Below are 22,906 nucleotides of genomic sequence, written 5' to 3'. Positions count from 1 at the left end.
CCATTATTAAAAAGTCAAAAAAAAAAAAAAGGTGCTAGCAAAGTTGTGGAGAGAAAGGAACACTTATACAATGTTGGTGGGAGTGTAAATTAGTTCAACCATTGTGGAAAATACTGGTGATTCCTCAAAGACCTAAAAACAGAACCACCATTCAACCCAGCAATCCCATTACTGGGTATATACTTAACAGAAAATAAATCATTCTGTCATAAAGACACATGCACACATATGTTCATTGCAGCACTATTCACAATACCAAAGACATGGAATCAGCCTAAATGCCCATCAATGGTAGACTGGATAAAGAAAATGTGGTACATATACACCATGGAATACTATGCAGCCATAAAAAAGAACAACATCATGTCCTTCGCAGGAACACGGATACAGCTGAAGGCCATTATCCTTAGCAAACTAACGCGGGAACAGAAAACCAAACATCACATGTTCTCACTTGTAAGTGGGAGCTAAATGATGAGAACACATGGACACAAAGGGTGTGAGGTGAAGGGTGGGAAGAAGAAGAGGATCAGGAAAAATAACTAATGACCGCTAGGCTTAATATCTGGGTGATGAAATAATCTGCACAACAAACCTCCATGATACAGGTTTATCTATGTAACAAACCTGCACATGTACCCCTGAATGTAAAAAGTTAAAAAAAAAAAAAAAAAAAAAGGCCAGGCACAGTGGCTCACGCCTGTAATCCCAGCACTTTGGGACGCTGAGGCAGGCAGATCACCTGAGGTCAGGAGTTTGAGACCAGCCTGGCCAACATGGAGAAACCCCCTCTCTACTAAAAATACAAAAATTAGCTGGGCATGGTGTTGCATGCCTGTAATCCCAGCTACTCAGGAGGCTGAGGTAAGAGAATCACTTGAACCTGGCAGGCGGAGGTTGCAGTAAGCCGAGATCGCTCCGCTGCACTCCAGCCTGGAGCGAGACTCTGTCTAAAAAAACAGAGAGATTTATGACACTTTGTGACAGTGTCATACATTTTAGGTCATCATGGGTTTGCATTTTTCTCCATTTGGCTTCAGCTGCCTGAGTGCAAGTGAAGAGTGAGCCATTAGTGGTATTTTCACTGGGGCCAGGATTGTACCTCAAGTACAACAGAAAGAAAGGAGCATGTGAGTTGAGGGTGTAAGCCAGAGGTTAATTATAATAATGCACTGTGGAACCCAAGGGGGTTGCCAAGGGGGGCAGAGGGCAAAGCGCCAAGGAAATGGATTGCAAGCCCCAGTGGGGTTGGAGGGGCCACTCTGGCATCGGTGAAGGAGGGAATGAGCTGCAAAGACAGATGGTGGAGGTGCAGAGTGGGAAGCTCAGATTTCTCCTCTCAGAGGACAGCAGTCAGGCTGCACTTTAGCCTGGGTGACCCTGTCTTTAAGAAAAGCCTAGCAGATTAGGCTCTGGTAAAATAGTTTCTCCTGAGGGCTGGCCTTGTTGAGAACAGAATGCTCGGGTATTTCAGAATGGAGACTTTCCCTTTCCCCTGCCAGAAGCACAGGGGATTTTTCTTCAGCCTTCATTGTGAGGACCTGGTAGAGCTCTGGGAGGTAAATTCAAAGGAGTGTGTGGGACTCTTTTCTGAATGGCTCCCCCTGAAGTTTTTAACTCTCAGGCTTCTCCACACTGAACCTTCAGCAATCCACCCATTGCAGTTCAAGTTTTCCTGTCCTGGAGCTGATTCCTGGGGAGATTTTTGTTTGTGGGTTTCTGCTCTATTAAGTTGTGGTTTTCCATAACTGCCTGTTTGTCTCTTCAATTCTGGGGACAGTGGTTTTCCCTGTGACTTCACTTCTCTGAGAGATCTAAAAGGAGCTGTTGATTTTTCAGTTTGTTCAGCTTTTTACCTGTTATGACAGAGCATGACTTCTAATCCCTTACATGTCAGGCCAGAAACTGCTATAAACTTTAACTCAATAAAAATATACCAAGGCCGGGCTTGGTGGCTCACACCTGTAATCCCAGCACTTTGGGAGGCTGAGGCGGGCGGATCACGAGGTCAGGAGATCGAGACCATCCCGGCTAACACGGTGAAGCCCCGTCTCTACTAAAAATACAAAAAATTAGCCGGGTGTGGTGGCGGGCGCCTGTAGTCCCAGCTACTTGGGAGGCTGAGGCAGGAGAATGGCGTGAACCCGGGAGGCAGAGCTTGCAGTGAGCCGAGATCACGCCACTGCACTCCAGCCTAGGCGACAGAGCAAGACTCTGTCTCAAAAAAAAAAAAAAAAGAAAGAAAGAAAGAAAGAAAAAAGAACTGAGTGTGTCTAAGAATTGCAAAAAGGAGTAGAGATTCAGCTACACACTGAAGTTAGAGCAACAAAAAAGGGACGGCATGATTGGCAGGTGTTGTTGTGGACTCTGGGCAAATTGGAGCACTCACACTTCCAGCACATGCACCAATTCAGGCAAAAATCAAAAATATGTTATTTTAAAATTTTAATTTTTGCATAGTGAGAACAAAATCTGAAAATGTCTCTACAATTAGTTTATCAACCCTGAAACAAGAAAGTGACAAGTCTGATGTCACTGGATGTGAGTCATGGAGGACACATTGGTAATTCCTCCCCTTTCTTCTATTTTTCTATTTGTGCTAGATTTGAATGTTTTTGTCCCATCCAAAATTCATTAGACTAAAGTGAATTTTAGTCTCCTATGCAACACTATTAAGAGGTGCACCCTTTTGGAGGGGACTGGGTCATGAGAGCGAACCCTCATGAATGGGATCGGGTGCCCCTACCAAAGGGCTTGTTGGAGGGAGTTTACTCCTTTTTTCACCCTGAATGAGTCATTAAGGGCAATTGGAGTAAGGGCTCAGAAGCAGAGGAGAGTTGTACAGAAAGCTTCAGTCTCAGAGATTACTGAAGTGATCGTGAACAAAATGTTGGTTGAAATATGGACAATAAAGGTCATTCTGATGAGGTCTTAGGTGGAAATGAGGAATATCTTGTTGGAAACTACAAGAAAGGTCATATGTTCAAAAGTGGCAAATAACCTGTCTGAATTATGTTCATGTTCTAGTACTTTGTAGAAGGCAGAATTTAAGAGTGATGAACTTGGCCGGGCACGTAACCCCAGCATTTTGGGAGTCTGAGGCAGGTGGATCACTAGGTCAGGAGTTCAAGTCCAGCCTGGCCAACATGGTAAAACCCCATCTCTACTAAAAATACAAAAATTAGCCGGGCATGGTGGCGGGCACCTGTAATCCCAGCTACTTGAGAGGCTGAGGCAAGAGAATCGCTTGAACCCCAGGAGGCGGAGGTTGCAGTGAGCTGAGATCATGCCACTGCACTCCAGCCTGGGTGACAGAGTGAGACTCCATCTCAAAAAAAAAAAAAAAAAAAAGAAGAGTGGAGAACTTGGCTGGGCACAGCGGCTCATGCCTGTAATCCCAGCACTTTGGGAGGCCAAGGCAGGCAGATCACTTGAGGCCAGGAGTTCGAGACCAACCTAAAAATACAAAATTAGCCGAGTGTAGTGGCGCATGCTTATAATCCCAGCTACTTGGGAGGCTGAGGCAGGAGAATCCCTTGAGCCTGGGAGGCGCAGGCTGCAGTGAGCCAGCCAAGATTGCATCACTGCACTCCAGTCTGGTCATGAGACTCTGTCTCAAAAAAAAGGAAAAAAGAAGATAAGAACTGAAGTATCACATCAGCCACCAACAACACCCCATCTCAAAAATAATTCTCACTTTTTCAGCTATGGATTAACCCATCAGTTTTTTCAACTTTGTAAATCAGTGACTTTATTCCACCACTCAGCTATTTACCCGACATTGCATAACTCAAGCAGGAACATGTAAGGAACAAAAGGGCAGCACTCATGCCCACACTGTCCTTTTTATTAGTTTCTTTGGTTTTTCATCCTGGGAATCGATACTTGGAAGCAGTGTTTTCTATCACAAGAGGGAGCAACCAGGGCCCCATCATCTTCCTTTTACATCTATATTATTGTCAGAACCTCTCCTCTGGCTTCCTGCCAGACTCAGACCAAATCTACCCCCATGCCCACCACCACGGACATGTTGGACTGTCAGCTGTGTATCCCAGCAGAATGGGGTGACAGCTCCACGCTGGGCTCTTTAGCCTGTTCCTCATTTGGCAACAAAAGAATGAGCCAGCCCCAGAGTGTTTGAGCATGTCAACAGGAAGGAGAATTGGAGAAGAAAGAGGCCCACCAGGGAAGAGCTTCCCACAAAAGCCCAAGGATGAGGCTGGAATGACCCTCTTTTTTTTTTTTTTCTAAGTGATGGGATCTCTCTCTGTTGCCCAGGCTGGAGTAGGATGGCACAATGATAGCTCACTGCAACCGCAAACTCCTGGGCTCAAGTGATCCTCCCACCTCAGCCTCCCAAAGCGGAGGGATTACAGGTGCACCCCTCTGCACCCGTCCTGGAATGACTCTCTTATGGAAAGAGCTGTTCTATGTGCCCTCATTACCCACAGTAGGTCTTTTTTTTTTTTTTTTTTTTTTTGAGACAGAAGTCTCACTCTTATCCACCAGGCTGGAGTGCAATGGCACGATCTCAGCTCACTGCACCTTCCGCCTCCCAGGTTCAAGCGATTCTCCGGCCTCAGCCTCCTGAGTAGCTGGGATTACATGTGCCTGCCACCACACACAGCTAATTTTTGTATTTTTAGTAGAGACAGGGTTTCACCATGTTGGCCAGGCTGGTCTCGAACTCCTGACCTCAGGAGATCCACCTGCCTCGGCCTTCCAAAGTGCTGGGATTACAGGTGTGAGCCACCGCACCCGGCGACAGTAGGTCATCTTTCAAGGAGAGCCCTAGAAAGTGGAATGAATTACATTCAAATCAAGTCAACACTTTCTAAATCTATACAAGTAAAAAATAAGAACGCTTAATGACACCCTTCCTGATGCTAACGATTCCCCCCGCATCACCCACTGTAGGGCTATCTCTGTGACCGACATTGCATTAGGGCTCTTGTTACATTCTGTTCGGTTCGTTTATGGTTAATGAGAAGTATTTTCATTGCAGCACAGGAGGATCCTCTATATGGGGAAGTAATAGAACAGGAGAAATGTGTGCCTGTGTCCACGCGTGAGAGAGAGAATGTTTTAAATCAGTCTGCTACATGGAATTCCTCCACCGAGTGATCAAAAAATCATGCTACATTTCTCACTTAAGACGTTATCTGGGGCCAGGGGTGGTGGCTCATGCCTGTAATTCCAGCACTTTGGGAGGCCAAAGCTGGTAGATCACCTGAGGTCAGGAGTTCGAGACCAGCCTGACCAACATAGTGAAACCCCGTCTCTACTAAAAATACAAAAAAAAAAAAAAAAAAGAAATTAGCCGGGCATGGTAGCGCTTGCCTGTAATCCCAGCTCCTCGGGAGGCTGAGACAGGAGAATTGCTTGAACCTGGGAGGTGGAGGTTGTAGTGAGCCGAGATTGTACCACTGCACTCCAGCCTGGGGGACAGAGCAAGACTCCATCTCAAAAAATAATAATAGTAAATAAAAAAAGAGAAGCTTCCTGGAGATACATGTAAATTCTTTTCTGTCATCTTTTATTCTTCATAACAACCCAGGGATGGCTTATGTCATTTAGAATTTTAAATTTTAAAATAATTGTGCTTGTAGAATGTAAAGAGTGGGGCTGGCTTCTGCTGTGTGACCCACAGCCTCTCCCGGTGGCCTGCAGGTGTGACTCTGACAGCGTGGGAGGCAGCAAGCATGCCAGTGACACGCTGGCGGGCTTCTTATCTGCCCCACCTTGGCCAACCCACTAGACCTTCTTTTATGCTCCTTTCAGAAGCTATGTGCTTTGGAGAGCCATCCCCTGAAAAGCCCCCTTCTCCTTAACCACTAAGGAAACTTCACTAAATAAGGCAACCCGTGCCCTGCTTCAGTGACAGGACGCCTGTGTGCATCCTCGGCTCCTCATTCAAAGCCGGCCAGGAGCGGCACCTTCAGGCGCTTGGCGTGGGCCTCTCGCTGCTGTCTCCCCCAGCTCTCAACTCCGGCTGCACAGTCAAGACCTAGCGCACAGGGCTCACTGCAGGCAAGAGGCCTCCACAGAAGTAACTGATTTATGCACGAAAATTGCAAAGTGAAGTTTAATAAATGACAGTGGAAAGGCCCAGAAATTCACAACTAAAACAACTGTAGAAACCCTAATCTCCACCCATAAACATATACATCATTATTTGTCAAGTTAAAAAGAACACTAATCTTCAGCTTTCTTCTTTATTTATCTAATTTGTTTTCCTTTGACAAGGAAAGAATGAGATTAGTACGTAAGATGCCGGAATTATTTCCTCACATTATGTCCATCGCAATAGGTCACCAGTCTACTAATACCCTCAGCCTATTCCTAGTCATTTGATTGTGAAGATTTTCACTGTAGGCAGTCCCCAAATATTTCATCACCATTTGTTAAAAGTAGAGACACAAGGATTCTCTTGCTATCATCCCTCCCCCTTTAAGAAATTAAAACTGCACAGCAAAATGAACTATCATCAGAGTGAAGAGATAACCTACAGAATGGGAGAAAATTTTCCCAACCTATCCATCTGACAGTGGTCTAATATCCAGAGTCCACAAGGAACTTAAATTTACAAGAAAAAACAAAAACAAAAACACCACCACTAAAAACTGGGCAAATGGCCGGGCACGGTAGCTCAAGCCTGTAATCCCAGCACTTTGGGAAGCCAAGGTGGGTGGATCACCTGAGGTCAGGAGTTTGAGACCAGCCTGGCGAACTTGGCAAAATCAGCCAGGCGTGGTGGTGGGCACCTGTTATCCCAGCTACTTAGAAGGCTGAGACAGGAGAATCGCTTGAACCTGGGAGGCTGAGGTTGCAGTGACCCGCGATCACGCCACTGCACTCCAGCATGGGTGACAGAGTGAGACTCTGGCTCAAAAACAAAACAAAACAAAACAAAAAACTGGGCAAAGGACCTGAACAGACACTGCTCAAAAGATATACATGTGGCCAACAAACATATGAAAAAAAAATAAACAATACTGATCATTAGAGAAATGCAAATCAAAACTACAATGAGATACCATCTCATACCAGTCAGAGTGGCTATTATTAAAATGTCACAAAACAACAGATGCTGGTGAGGTTGCAGAGAAAAAAGAACCTTGTTACACTGTTGGTGGGAATGTATATTAGTTCAACCATTGTGGAAGACAGTGTGGTGATTCTCAAAGACCTAGAGGCAGAAATACCATTTGACCTGACGAGTTAATGGGTGCAGCACACCAACATGGCACATGTATACATATGTAACAAACCTGCACATTGTGCACATGTACCCTAAAACTTAAATTATAATAATAATAAAATAAAAAAAAGAAAGAAATACCATTTGACCCAGCAATCCCATCACTGGGTATATACCCAAAGGAATATAAATCATTCTATTATAAAGATACGTGCCACACATATGTTCACTACAGGACTATTCACAATATCAAAGACATGGAATCAACCTAAATGCCCATCAGTGATAGAATGGATAAAGAAAATGTGGTACATAGACACCATGGAATACTATGCAGCCATAAAAAGCAATGAGATCATGTCCTTTGCGGGGACATGGATAGAGTTGGAAGCCATTCCTCAGCAAACTAATGCAGCATCAGAAAACCAAAACACCACATGTTCTCACTTAGAAGAGGGAGCTGAATGATGAGAACACATAGACACATTGGGAGGAACAACACACACTAGGGCCTGTTGGGGGAGTAGGAAAAGCATCAGGAAGAATAGCTAATGGGTGCTGACCTTAATACCTAGGCCATGGGATGATCTGTGCAGCAAACCACCATGGCACGTGTTTACCTATGTAACAAATCTGCACACCCTGCACATGTATCCCGGAACTTAAAATAAAAATTGAATAAAAATATATACATATAAATAATTTAAAAAAGAAAGTAAAAATGTCTTTAATGATGTATTTTACCTTTTGCTTTCCTTCTGTCCCTTTCCTTTCCTCTCTCCTCCCCTCCCCTTTTTCTTTATTTTATTTTATTTTAAGACAGGGTCTTTGCTCTGCCACTGAGGCTGGAGTACGGTGACACCATCATAGCTCACTGCAGCCTTGAACTCCTTGGCTAAAGCAATCCTCCTACCTCAGCCTCCCGAGTAGCTGGGACTACAGGCACATGCCACCACACTCAGCTAATTTTTAATTTTTTTTTAATTTTTAATTTTTTGAGACGGAGTCTCACTCTATCGCCCAGGCTGGAGTGCAGTGGCGCGATCTCAGCTCACTGCAAGCTCCACCTCCTGGGTTCACGCCATTCTCCTGCCTCAGCCTCCTGAGTAGCTGGGACCACAGGCGCCCGCCACCACGCCCGGCTAATTTGTTGTATTTTTTAGTAGAGACGGGGTTTCACCATGTTAGCCAGGATGGCCTCGATCTCCTGACCTCGTGATCCACCTGCCTCGGCCTCCCAAATTGCTGGGATTACAGGCGTGAGCCACTGCGCCCGGCTAATTTTTTAATTTTTTGTAGAGACAGGGTCTCATTATATTGCTCAGTCAGGCTGGTCTTGAACTCCTGGGCTCAAGTGATCCTCCTGCCTTGGCCTCACAAAGTGCTGAGATTACAGGTATGAGCCACCACACGTGACCTTTTTTTTTCTTCCTTTTAGAACACTGTTCTTAGAGTGAGAATTTTTTTCATGTTTCATTTCTTCCATATTTTCTCAAGTTGTGGATTGAGTCAAGGTACTTTAAAACTCTTCCGAGAAAAGACTGGTTAAGAGAAGCCTAAGGTCAGTATAATGTTCCTTCAAGATGCTTTCTAGAGAATCTAAAGGAAGTCAATACCAGGATAATCCAAACTTTTAGACTCCCCAGTCCCAATATCAATCAATGATATAATTAGTTTATAATTGACTCATGCTGGCCAGTCACGACGGCTCACGCCTGTAATCCTAGCACTTTGGGAGGCCGAAGTGGATGCATCACGTGAGGTCAGGAGTTCTAGACCAGCCTAACCAATATGGTGAAACCCCGTCTCTATTAAAATAAATAAATAAATAAGCCAGGCGTGGTGGCATGCATCTGTAGTCCCAGCTACTCGGGAGGCAGAGACAATAGAATTGCTTGAACCCAGGAGTCAGAGGTTGCAGCAACAGAGTGAGACTGTATCTCAAAAAAATAAATAAATAAATAAATAAAATAAAATGACTCATGTTGACCTTCTGTGTGACACTCATACTATTCTTTTTTTTTTTTTTTTTTGAGACAGAGTTTCTGTCGTCCAGGTGGGAGTGCAGAGGTGCCATCTTGGCTCACTGCAGCCTCCTCCTCCTGGGTTCAAGAGATTCTTCTGTCTCAGCTTCCCAAGTAGCTGGGACTACAGGCATGCGCCACCATGCCCAGGTAATTTTTGTATTTTTAGTAGAGATGGGGTTTTGCCATGTTGCCCAGGCTGGTCTCGAACTCCTGATCTCTCTTTTTATTTTATTTTATTTTTTTGAGATGAAGTTTCGCTCTTTTTGACCAGGCTGGAGTGCAATGGCACCATCTCAGCTCGCCGCAACCTCCACCTCCCTGGTTCAAGTAATTCTCTTGCCTTAGCCTCCCAAGTAGCTGGGATTACAGGCATGCACCACCATGCCTGGCTAATTTTTGTGTTTTTAGTAGAGACGGGTTTTTGCCATTTTGGCCAGGCTGGTCTTGAACTCCTGACCTCAGGTGATCTGCCTGCATTGGCCTCCCAAAGTTCTGGGATTACAGGCATGAGCCACTGTGCCTGGCCTATTCAGTTATCTATATTCCGTTAATTTTTTTTAGAGATTGGGTCTCCCTTTGTCACCCAAGCTGGAATACAACAGCATCATGGTGGCTCACTGTAGCCTTGACCTCCTGGGATCAAGCAATCCTCCTGCTTCAGCCTCCTGAGTAGTTAAGACTACAGGCATGAGCCACCAAGCCTGGTTAATTTTTTAAATTTTTTGTAGGCCAGGTGTGGTGTCTCATGCCTGTAATCCCAGCACTTTGGGAGGCCAAGGTGGGCGGATCACCTGAGGTCAGGAGTTTGAGACCAGCCTGGCCAACATGGCAAAACCCTGTCTCTACTAAAAATACAAAAATTAGCCAGGTGTGTTAGCACATGCCTGTAATCTCAGCTACTTGGGAAGCTGAGGCAGGAAAATCGCTTGAACCCAGGAGGCGGAGGTTGCTGTGAGCTGAGATCACACCAGGCTGCACTCCAGCCTCGGCGACAGACTCCATCTCAAAAAAAAAAAAAAATTTTTTTTTTTTTTTCAGAGACAGGGTCTTGCTATGTTGTCCAGGCTGGTCTCAAACTGCTGACCTCAAGCGATCCTCCTTCCTCAACCTGCCAAAGCTATTCAGTTTTGTTTTGTTTTCTTTTGTTTTTTTAAGGCAGATTATTGCTCTGTCACCTAGGCGGAGTGCAGTAGCACAATCACGGCTCACTGTGGCCTCAACTTCCTGGGCTCAAGTGATCCTCCCACTTTGGCCTCCCATGTAGCCAGGACCACAGGTGTGCACCACCATGCCCAGCTCATTGTTTTATTTTTTGTAGAGACGGGGTCTCACAAGGTTGCCGTGGCTGGTTTTGAACTTCTGGCTTTGAGCAATCTTCCTGCCCAAGTTTTGGGATTATAGATTTGAGCCACAGAACCCGGGCCACTGTTTACACACTTAACACACCAAGCCTTGCAGGAACTGCCACAATCTTTAAATGGAACTATCAGCCTCTAATGTAACTCAAGGATCCCAAAAGTCCCTTCCATTACGCGTTGGTCAGGATTTGGATGTGGAGAAGAGAAATTATGTCCTGGTGACAGGCCCTGCCTGGCAATGTTAACTGGGCAGTTATTCTAAACCACATCAAATGACCTGATTGACCTCAGATGGGGCACAGGCGCTTACATTCTTCTAAAGTTTCCCAGGCAATTTTCATGCACAGCCAGCATTTAAAACTCTTTTCTTAGGGTGAAACCCATATCTTAGTTTGCCAACTGGATGCTTTCTCAACTTCCCAGATCCCTGATCGGGGTCCCAGATGTGACATACTATTGCAATTCTGGGAGGGGAGGGGAGTGGTGGGAGTGACGGGAATGATGGTGTCAGCCCAGTCGGCCCCTGGCAGGATGGGTGCAATAGTGGGAGCAGGGGCAGCCTTGCAGAGGTAGGCTCTTACATACAGCATTTGGTCTGTGCTTTAACCCAAATGTAAGTCCCATGATTCAAGAGTCTTTTCTCCCTGTGGTCCTGTCTGACTCAGACTCTGAGAAGAGCTGGCAGGAATGAGTTCATCAAATGCCTTGGTCATGATAGGAAGGATGAGGTAGCATGATACCACAAAAGGCATGGGGGAGAGGAGAAAAGAGAGAAAAGAGAGCACCAGAAAAGAACAGAAAAAGGCACTGAAGGTGGAAGTAGAAAGACAAAGCATGAACAGGATCAAATTCTTAGTCCCAACTTAGAGATTGCCATGCTTTCTCTGACCCTGGTAGTTTTGCTTTCTTCCTGGGACATTAGTATAATAGAAAATGGCTGTAAGAGTTTGAAGAGCAAGTGATTTTTCTGAGCCAATGGGATGCCCCAGGGTCCCTTTAAAAAAAAAAAAAAGTATGTAGTTTGATTATGCATAAAATTTCCTTAAGAAGAGCCCACATTTTCTTTTCTACATTAAAAAAAAACTAGGACTGGGGCTGGGTCCAGTGGCTCAAGCCTGTAATCCCAGCACTTTGGGAGGCCGAGGCAGGCGGATCACTTGAGGCCAGGAGTTCGAGACCAGCCTGGCCAACATGGCCAAACCTCGTCTCTAAAAAAAAAAAAAAAATTAGCCAGGCATGATGGCGTGTGTCTGTAATCCCAGCTACTTGGAAGGCTGAGGCAGGAGAATCACTTGAACCCAGGAGGTGGAGGTTGCAGTGAGCCAAGATCATGCCACTGCACTCCAGCCTGGGTGACAGAGCAAGACTCTGTCTCAAAAAAAAAAACAACAACCAGGACTGGGTGTGGTGGTTTCTGCTGATAATCCCAGCACTTTGTGAAGCTTGAGCCCAGGAGTTCAAGACCAGCTTGGGCAACATAGTGAGATCCCATCTCTACAGAAAATTTAAAAACCAGCCAAGCATGGTGGTGCACTCCTAGCTACTCAAGAGGCTGAGGTGGGAGGATCACTTGACTCTAGGAAGTCAAGGCCACAGTGAATAAATAAGGCTGAAAATAAAACCCCACCCAAGGAAAAATAACAAGATTTAAAGCTATACTTTCAAACAAAGGCCTGGACAGAGGATTCTGGAAAGATGATCGAATAGGAAGCACCAAGAATCGGTCTCCCTATCTCGATAATAATTACCCGGGCAGAATCTCTTTGTCATAACTGTTTTAGAACTCTGGAATCTATTGAAGACTTACAGCTTTCAGCAGAATGACTTAGATGGTAAATTGTGGTTAATTTTGGTCAATTTCAGCTCTTGGTGCGGTAGCAGCTACCCTTTTCCTCACCACCTTTCCCCACGGCAGGCAGCAGTGCATGTGTTTCCTTTTTTTTTTTTTTAAGACAGTCTCTCTCTGTCACCCAGGCTGGAGTGCAGTGGCTCGATCTCGGCTCACTGCAAACTCCGCCTCCCAGGTTCAATCGATTCTCCTGCCTCAGCCTCCTGAGTAGCTGGGACTACAGGCTCATGCCACCACACCCAGCTTATTTTTGTATTTTTAGTAGAGACAGGGTTTCACTATGTTGGCCAGGCTGGTCTTGAACTCCTGACCTCATGATCCGCCCACCTCAGCCTCCCAAAGTGCTGGGAAAGGCGTGAGCCACTGCACCACACATGTGTTTCTAAAGCAGACTGAACCAACTTGCAGGAGCCAGGGTCGGCAAAGAAGCCCTATCCTCCAACTATTAGGAATCTCCACAAATATCAGAATCACTGGTTGCTGCTTTTGATTACAGAGGCAAAAACAAGCAGGTGGACGATTTTGTTGCACCTCTGTCATTGTGGCAAGACCCTCCTCCTCTGGAAATGAAGGGCCAGTGCCCTTCCCCCACCTTCATTTTTTCTTTCTTTCCCCCTTGGGAGTCAGATACTAAAGTCTGGGATAGTCAAAAGCAACTGCATATACAGGGAAAATTAGGAAGTACTCACATCTGCCCAGGGAAAGGCGCAGGCTCAGAAGAGGCCTCAGAAGACATCAGCTTTTCACCTCAGCCTGACTTCTTGTCACAAAGGCAGTTGTTAACAACAACAACAATAAACAAAAACCATAACAAAGAACAGCAAACTCTGAGAATCTGATTTCCAGAGTTACTGTGTTTTATTTATTTATTTAGAGACAGAGTCTCACTCTGTCGCCCAGGCTGGAGTGCAGTGGCATGATTTTGGCTCACTGCCAAAACCTCTGCCTCCCAAAGAAACAAAAAAATTCTAGAGCTGAAAAGCACAATAAAATGAAAAATTCACTAGAGGGATTCAAAGGCAGATTTGAGCAGGCAGAAGGAGGAGTCAGTAAAGTTAAAGAAAAGACAGTGGAAATTATTGAGTCTAAGGAACAGAAGGAAAAAAGATTGAAGAAAAGTAAACAGAATCTAAGGGACTTGTGGGACACCACCAAGTAGACCAACATACATATTGTGGAAGTCTAATCCCAGAAGAAGAAGAGGAAAGCCAAGAGAATATTCAAAGAAGTAATGGCTGAAAACATCCCAAACTTGATGAAAGATATGAATATAAACATACAAGAAGCTCGATAAACTCCAGGTAAGATAAACTCAAAGACTCACACCAAGACACATTAGAATCAGACTTTTGAAAGACAAAGAGAAAATCTTGAGAGCAGCAAGAGGGAAGGGGTTCATCACATACAAGGGTCTCTCAATAAGACTGTCAGCACATTTCTCCCAGAGACTCTGCAGGCCAGAAGACAGTGAGCCAAGGTATGCAAAGTGCTAAAAGAAAGCAAAACAAACAACAACAAGAATCTTGTATTTGGCTTAACAGTTCTTCAAAAGTGAGGGAGAAATTAAGACCTTCCCAGATAAAAAATGAGGGAGAGCTGGGTGTGGTGGTATGTGCCTGCAATCCTGGTTGCTCAGGAGACTGAGGAGAGAGGATCACCCGAGCCCAGGAGTCTGAGACCAGCCTGAGTAACATAGCGAGATCCTGTCTCAAAAAAAAAAAAACAGAAAGAGAGAGAAAGAGAGAGAGAAAGAAAGGAAAAAAAGAAAGGGAGAAAGAGAGAGAGAAAGAAAGAGGAAGGGAGGGAGGGAGGGAGGGAGGGAGGGAGGGAGGGAGGAGAAAAGAAAAGAAAAAAGAAAAGAAAGAGAGAATTACCACTAGACCTGCCCCACAATAAATGCTCAAGAAAGTCATACAGTGTGAAATGTAAGGACATTAGGCAGTAACTGGAAGCCATATGGAGAAACAAAGATTTCAATAAAGGTAAATACATGGGCCATTATAAAAGGTGGTATTATTGTAACAAGGGTTTTTGACTTCACTTTTTGTTTTCTATATGATAGACTATATGATAGTCTCTTAAGAGACTATACATTTTTTAAAATTAGTCAAAAATCTAGTATTATCATAACTTTGAGTTGTAATTCCACATTTTGTTTTTTACTTTTAAGACACAAATGCACTTAAAATAATTATTAGTTTATGGCTTGGGGCAGCACATTATAAACATGTAATTTCGTGACACCAACAATCAAGAGGAGTGAGGACCTAGCTATAAAGGAGTGGAATTTTTTTTTTTTTTAATGTTTTATTTTTGAGACAGAGTCTCTCTCTGTCGCCCAGGCTGGAGTTCAGTGGCACGATCTCAGCTCACTGCAACCTCCGCCTCCTGGGTTCAAGCAGTTCTCTGCCTCAGCCTCCCTAGTAGCTGGGATTACAGGCACCCACCACCACACCCAGCTAATTTTTGTATTTTTAGTAGAGATGGGGTTTCACCATCCTGGCCAGGCTGGTCTTGAACTCCTGACCTTGTGATCCAGCCACCTTGACCCCCCAGAGTGCTGGAATTACAGGTGTGAGCCGCCGCCCACCCTTGTATGTTAAGTTAAAGTGGTATAAATCCAAATTAGAATTTTATAACTTTAGGAAGTTAAATGCGATCTCCATGGTAACCAGAGAAAATAGTTGTAGATATACACACAACGAAATGAGAAATTAACTTAGATGTTCCACTATAAAAAATCAAGTAAACACAAAAGATAGTAACCAGGAAGCATGGGACAAAAAAGTTATAAGGCATATAGAAAAAAATAGCAAAATGACAGAAAACCCACCTTATCAGTGATCTCTTTAAATGTAAATGAATTAAATTCTCCAATCAAAAATCAGAGATTAGCAGCATAGATAAAGCACCTGATCCACTTATATGCTATCTTCAGATGATTTTTATTAGATCCAAAGACACAATCCATTGGAAGTGAAAAAATGGAAAAAGATATTCCATGCAAATAGTAAGTAAAATAGGCCAGGGATGGCTATACTAATATTAGACAAAATAGACTTTAAATTTTTTAAAGTTACAATTGACAAAGAAAGACATTATAGATTAATAAAAAGGTTCAGTACAGCAAGAAGATTTAATAATTATATGGCTGGAGGCAGTGGCTCACACCTGTAATCCCAGTATTTTGGGAGGCTGAGGTGGTCAAATCGCTTGAGCCCAGGAGTTCGAGACTGGTCTGGGCAACATGGTGAAATCCCATCTCTACAAAAAATTTTAAAAATTAGCCAGGCATGGTGGCACATGCATGTGGTCCCAGCTACTTGAGAGGCTGAGGTGGGAGGATCACTTGAGCCCAGGAGGTTGAGGCCACAGTAAGCCTTAATCATGCCACTGCACTCCAGCCTGGGCAGCAGGGAGAGAACGTCTCTGAAAATTATAAACATTTGTTGGGTGTGGTGGCTCATGCCTGTAATCTCAGCACTTTGGGAGACCGAGGCAGGTGGATCACCTGAGGTCAGGAGTTCAAGACCAGCCTGACCAATATGATAAAACCCCATCTCACTAAAACAATGCGGAAATTAGCCAGGCGTGGTGGTGTGTGCCTGTAGTCCCAGAATCGCTTGAACCTGGGAGGTGGAGGTTGAAATGAGCCGAGATCGTGCCACTTCACTCCAGACCAGGTGACAGAGCGGGACTCTGTCTCAAAAAAAAAAAAAAAATTATAAATATCTATGCACCTCACAGACCATCAAAATATGTAAAGCACAAACTAATAGACTTGAAGGGAGAAATAAACAGTTCTAGGATAACAGTTGTAGACTTTAATGCCCCACTGTCAATAATGGATAGAACAACCAGACAGAAGATAAGTAAGGAAATAGACGATTTAACAAAATAAACCAACTGTCTGTCTGTTAGACATATACAGACATAGAACAGTCTACCCAACAACAACAGGATACACACTTGTCTCAGGTGTACATGGAAAGTTACCCAGGGTAGACCCTTTGTTAGGCCACAACCCAACGGTCGATTGTTTAAAATATCATACAACGTATCCTCTCTGACCACAATGGAATAAAGGTAGAAATCAATTACAGAAATAAAACTGGAAAATTCATAGAAATTAAACAACACACCTTTTTTTTTTCTTTTTTTCTTTCCTTTTTTTTTTTTTTTTTTTTTTGAGACAGGGTCTCACTCTTTCCCCCAGACTGGAGTGCAGTGGCACGATCACAGCTCACTGCAGCCTTAACCTCCCTGGGGGCTCAGTGATCCTCCCACATCAACCTCCCGAGTAGCTGGGACTACAGGCTCAGTCCACCATGTCTGGCTAATTTTTGTATTTTTTTGTAGAGACAGGGTCTTGCCATGTTGTCCAGGCTGGTCTTGAACTCCTGGGCTCAAGCAATCCACTGGCCTCCCAAAGTGCTGAGACTACAGGCATGAGTCACTGCACCCAGCCTAATTATTTTATCATCAAATTAGATGACAAGGAATTATGTGCTAAAGAAAAAAATAACATATAGTAGGTCAGCATTACCAGACTAGGCATTCATCACACCATTCTCAACTCACAGGAAAGCAACCGGTCAGAAAAATTAGGAAATTTCAGAAAGAATATCTCATTACAGCATAATTTTTTTCACTAAAACAAAATAAAAATGAAGCTGCAGCCAAAATAAATTTCCAAATGGCTCATTTGTTAGGCAAGCAAACACATTTACTGATGGTGAATTAATTAAATCATATTTAATTTCAGAAGCCAAAGAAATGTGTCCAGAGAAAATAAACTAGTTTAAGACTATTCACTTTTCGGTAAAAAACAGTCACTCAAGGCCGGGTGCGGTGGCTCATGCCTGTAATCCCAGCACTTTGGGAGGCTGAGGCCGGCGGATCACAAGGTTAGGAGATCGAGACCATCCTGGTTAATACGGTGAAACCCCATCTCTACTAAAAATACAAAAAATTAGCTGGGCATGGTGGCAGGCGCCCGTAGTCCCAGCTACTCAGGAGGCTGAGGCAGGAGAATGGCGTGAACCCGGGAGGCAGAGGTTGCAGTGAGCCGAGATCACACCACTACACTCCAGCCTGGGCGACAGAGTGAGACTCCGTCTCAAAAAAAAAAAAAACAGTTGCTCAAACAGTTGAGGATATTGAGAGCAACATCAATAGCCAATTTTAAAACAACGCAAATGATTTTGAGTGATTTTCCTTGGCTTCTAATGACTCAACAGGTATTTCCAACTATTCAGTTGTTGTTTATTCAAGGAGTCAATGCCTGGTTTGAGTCACTGAATGTTAGCCTCTGTGAATGGTCTACATGGAATAAATATAATTGAGAATATTTTCAGAGAACTCGAGAAAACACCATGAGATTCCCTCATGGGGAATCTACTAAGATGTGTTAAAATGGATAGTGATTAAAATCAGGTGTGGTGGCTCATGCCTGTAATCCCAATGCTTTAGGAGGTCAAGGTGGGAGGATGGCTTAAAGTCAGGAGTTCAAGACCAGCCTAGGCAACAAAGAGAGACTGCCCCCCAACACACCCATCTCTACAAAAAAAAAAAAATTAGTGAGCATGCTGGTGCATGCCTGTAGTCACAGCTACACAGGAGGCTAGGGTAGGAGGCTCGCTTGAGCCCAGGAGCTGGATGCTATAGTGAGCTGTGATAGCACAACTGCACTCCAGCCTAGATGACAGAGTGAGATCCTATCCCAAAAAAAATTACGTGGAGAAGACAAAGGCCTAGTTTAACAAATTTACAAAGTTTTTTTAAAATTCAAGGTTTTGGAAGACTTCTTTGTATTCATTGTACTAGTCATCAACAGGTACATATGTGAAAAATATTTGACTCTATCATGTGTTATTCAACCAATAGTGTCAGCAGTGAACTTCATTTGTTCTCATGGACTTAATAGTGTTCAGTCCCGTGAATTTTTGTCATAAATAGAAGCAAATATCCTCATTTGCCCTATCACACAGCAGTTCGATGGTTTTGTAGTGGTAAAATTGTATGGAATATTTTTTTAACCTCATAGTTAAGATACAAATTTTTCTAAATGAGGACTTTCCGCGACCACTACAATTCTGAATGGCTTTGGAAAGTAGCTTCTGCTGCAGACTTGATAATGTTTCTTAATGAATTAAGCCTCAAACTACAAGATGAAACAGAGGTTGTATACAAAACTGCTATTCAATAAAGTCATTTGGATGACAACAATGCGGTTGGAACCATAAGCAATATCAAGCCGCTTTATTTACTCCCTCTGCTGTCAAAAATTAAAACAAGAAGCAAGATCTCCATCCAGTACAAATTTGCAGAGAATATATTTTCCAATACTGTTCCAGCAATATTTTTCATACCTCAATGCAAGTGCAAAGGATATTCTCTTTTTTTTTTTTTTTTTTTTTGAGACGGAGTCTTGCTCTGTCACCCAGGCTGGAGTGCAGTGGCGCGATCTCAGCTCACTGCAAGCTCCGCTTCCCAGGTTCACGCCATTCTCCTGCCTCAGCCTCCCGAGTAGCTGGGACTACAGGCGCCAGCCACCACGCCTGGCTAATTTTTTTGTATTTTTAGTAGAGACGGGGTTTCACCATGTTAGCCAGTTTGGCCCCAATCTCCTGACCTCGTCATCTGCCCACCTTGGCCTCCCAAAGTGCTGGGATTACAGGCCTGAGCCACCGCGCCCGGCCAGGATATTCTCATATTTCAAAACCCATTTAACTGTGCTGTTGAGGAGCCTCTACATAACCTTTGAGGGGAAATGATTAATCTGCAGTGTAGTAATGTGTTAAAAGGCAAATATCAAAGAAAGAATATAATAAAATTCTATAAATGCCCTCAAGCAATGAATATAGACAATTAAAATCTTATGCTATGATTGATATCAGTGTCCAGCAGTATCTTGTGTGAAAAAGACATTTCCTTGTTTTGTAAGTACCTATATAATACCTTAATTTGCCTGTTAGTCTACAAAGCCTATAAATATTTACTATCTTGTTCTTTGCAGAAAATAGAAAAGCCCCTCCTCTAGAGGGCTGTAGGTGTCTGAAAGTTGCAGAAAAATATCATTAAAAGTTGTGCTGAAGGCTGGGCACAGTGGCTGATGCCTGCAATCCTAGCAGTTTGGGCCGCCGAAACAGGCAGATCACTTGCACCCAGGGGTTCAAGACCAGCCTGGGCAACATAATGAAACTCCATCTCTACAAAAAGTACAAAAATTAACCAGGAGTGGTGGCTCATGCCTGTAGTCCCAGCTACTCAAGAGGTTGAGGTGGGAGGATCTCTTAAGCCCGTGAGATCAAGGCTGCAGTGAGCTGTGATTGTACCACTGTCTTCCAGCCTGCATGACAGAGCGCGATCCCGTCTCAAAAAAAAAAGTGACATTGAAGGATTGCTTGCTAGGGAAAGTTTGGTTAAGTATGAAGTCTAATTATTCCAATTTAGCAAACAAAACCTTATCTGCAGTCATGTTACTTTAATCAAAAATAAAAGTGCACCTGAAGCTACATCTTTCTACTACTATAAACCTAACATGAGCAATTTAGTTTTAGCAAACAACACCATCTGTCTCATCGGTGCTGCCAATTCTAATTTTTATTAGTTTTATAGTTTTGTTTGTATTTCATTTGTACATTTTGTATTGGATTCAGACACCAATAACACTAAGGAATTTAATATTATATTTGCTCATATGTATGTAACATTATATTTAAAATAGCCTTTATTTATTTCTGTCGAGATGTGGTTTCACTATATTGCCTGGGCTGGTCTCAAACTCCCCAGCTAAAGCAACCCTCCTGCCTCCACCTCCCAATGTGCTGAGATTTCAGGTGTGAGCTACTGCACCTGGCCAAAAAATAGTCTTAAGTCACAACTCTAAGGTGGACATTTATTTTTCCTTATAAGCATCCAGTTAAATATTCGAATTTGAATGGGAATGATACAGAGAAGATTAGCATGGCCCCTGGGCAAGGATGACATGCAAATTCATGAAGAGTTCCATATTTTAATAAAATCTTGAGATGACATTCACCTTAAAAATCCATCCATCAATCAATACTTGATTTTGAGAAAACATTGCCTGAAGTTGAACATCCCCCCAAGATCAGAGCAATTGTCTCAATCAGGTGTTAGATGTGAACATGAATGCGAAGCCCTGAATCTTCCCAGATGTATTTTCACTTACTGAAAAGGAACCTTACGAATACACATAAATCTGTTACTTTGAGAAGTGTGAAAAAGCTAAGTGCAGTACTTCTCACCAAGTGGTCATGGAAATGGCAGAATGTCAGGAAGAGGCTCTATTAGGCAGAATTGACCTTGACAGCAGTCTGGGCTTACCTCTTCAGATGCAGCAGTTCTCAGACTGAACGTGCACAGAATTACCTGGAGAGCTTGTTTAACAGGTTCTCAAACTTCTCTTCCAAAGATTTTCACCCGGCAGTTCTAGAATGAGACACAGGGATATGTATTTATAGTAAACATCTCAGAAGATTCTGACTCTGAGGATACATGGACCACCATATTTTGATAAAAATGCCCTCATGACTCCTGATTTTCATGGCTTCATTCTGTCCTTCACTTTATTATTTATTTATTTATTGAGACGGAGTCTCATTCTATTGCCCAGGCTGGAGTGCAGTGGTGCGATCTTGACTCACTGCAACCTCTGACCTCCAGGTTCAAGTGATTCTCCTGCCTCAGCCTCCCAGGTAGCTGGGATTACAGGAGCAAGCCACCACACCCGACTAATTCTTTTTTTTTTTTTTTTTTTGAGATGGAGTCTCACTCTGTCACCGAGGCTGGAGTGCAGTGGCATGATCTTGGCTCACTGCAAGCTCTGCCTCCCGGGTTCACGCCACTCTCCTGCCTCAGCCTCCCCAGCAGCTGGGACTACAGGCACCCGCCACCATGCCCAGCTAATTTTTTGTATTTTTAGTAGAGATGGGGTTTCACCATGTTAGCCAGGATGGTCTCGATCTCCTGACCTTGTGATGCGCCTGCCTCAGCCTCCCAAAGTGCTGGGATTACAGGCGTGAGCCACCGCACCCGGCCACACCCGGCTAATTTTTGTATTTTTAGTGGAGACAGGGTTTCACCATGTTGGCCAGGCTGGTCTCAAACTCCTGACCCCAAGCAGTCTGCCTCCCTCAGTCTCCCAAAGTGCTGGGATTACAGGTGTGAGACACCGCGCTCCGTCTCACTTTAGATCCCAGATCTTTTTCAAAGCTGCGAGGTTGTTTTTTTCTGCAAGGACTCCCTACTGTACAAGGTGAAGCAGGAAGAGGTCAGCCATTCTATCTTGCTATTCTCTTCATCATTGTCATAAATCCTAAACCACATTTTCTGCAGAACATTCTAGAATATAACAGTATCTTGGGCTATTTTGTTTGTAACTAACTAGAAGTAATTTTCTTGCTTTCAGGTTTAAAAATTCAAATACCCCAAATAAGTCAACTTGCAGTTAAGAAATAAAATGTGACCAAGACTCATTCTCTATCATTCTAGTTATTTTTTTAAAGTCTTAAACAACATAAACAATCTACACAGTCTTCCATTTAGGGATTTTCTGTAATCTCCACTGAAGTTTTATACATACACAAAAAAGCCCTTGCTTCATTGCTTGCAAAACAGATGAATACCATCATTTTAGGCCAAAATAATTAGTCCAGCCCATGCTTAGTGGTTAATATTAATATAAAACCTCTACAACTCAACATTAGTCTCAATATAAGGCATCAAAAACCTAGTGTTGGCAGGGAGCAGTGCCTCACACCTGTAACCTCAGCACTTTGGGAGGCCGAGACAGGTGGATTGTTTGAGTTCAGGAATTCGAGACCAGCCTGGGCAACATGTTAAGACCTGCCTCCCTCATCTCTACTAAATTTCAAAAAAAATTAGCCAGGAGTGGTGGCATGCGCCTGTTGGAGTTGAGGTGGGAGAATCGCTTGAGCCTGCGAGGCGGAGGTTGCAGTGAGCCTAGATCATGCCACTGCACTCTAGCCTGGGCAACAGAGTGAGACCCTATCACTGAACCAAACAAAACAAACCTAGTGTCACTAAAAAAGACTTTTAAAAAGTGTAAAATTCAGGCCACTTCCTAAGCAAACATTGCTGAGGAAACCAAAGTGTTAGTTTGATTTTCTTTTTCTTTTTTAGAGACAACGTCTCACTGTGTTGCTCAGGCTGGAGTGTGGTGGCACGATCACGGCTCACTGCAGCGTCAGCCTCCTGGGATCAAGTGATCCTCTGGCCTTGGCCTCCCAAAGTGCTGGGATTACAGGTTTGAGCCACACTGCACCCAGCCCTAGTCTGATTTTCTTTTCTTTTCTTTCTTTCTTTTTTTTGAGAGGGAGTTTCACTCTTGTTGCCCAGGCTGGAGTGCAATGGAATGATGACCTCGGCTCCCTGCAACCTCCTCCTCCCAGGTTCAAGCAATTCTCCTGCCTCAGCGTCCCAA

General features: G+C 43.7%; 1 protein-coding gene, 1 long non-coding RNA gene and 1 pseudogene across 13 annotated transcripts in view; 2 read left to right on the top strand and 1 right to left on the bottom strand.

Moving 5' to 3' along the window:
• LOC106635162 (uncharacterized) overlaps nt 1-22,906 on the top strand; it is an 85,270-nt gene that overhangs the window by 26,062 nt on the left and 36,302 nt on the right. For all 3 annotated transcript variants that reach the window (XR_010113171.1, XR_010113170.1, XR_004664584.4), the window contains one exon: nt 1-22,906. This exon is cut by the window's left edge. This is a non-coding gene — a long non-coding RNA (uncharacterized LOC106635162).
• The window catches only part of CCNY (cyclin Y), a 330,334-nt gene that overhangs the window by 304,032 nt on the left and 3,396 nt on the right, over nt 1-22,906 (bottom strand). For all 10 annotated transcript variants that reach the window (XM_063607337.1, XM_063607338.1, XM_063607339.1 and 7 more), the window contains exon 3: nt 20,788-20,892. The gene's annotated coding sequence lies outside the window, so the exon portion shown is untranslated. The remainder of the gene's footprint in view (nt 1-20,787; nt 20,893-22,906) is intronic.
• LOC112441026 (U6 spliceosomal RNA) lies at nt 20,361-20,455 on the top strand (annotated as a pseudogene).

The sequence above is a fragment of the Pan paniscus genome, chromosome 8 (genome assembly GCF_029289425.2).
Source record: "Pan paniscus chromosome 8, NHGRI_mPanPan1-v2.0_pri, whole genome shotgun sequence".
NCBI lineage: Eukaryota > Metazoa > Chordata > Mammalia > Primates > Hominidae > Pan > Pan paniscus.
This window is presented reverse-complemented; position numbering and strand designations above follow the sequence as displayed.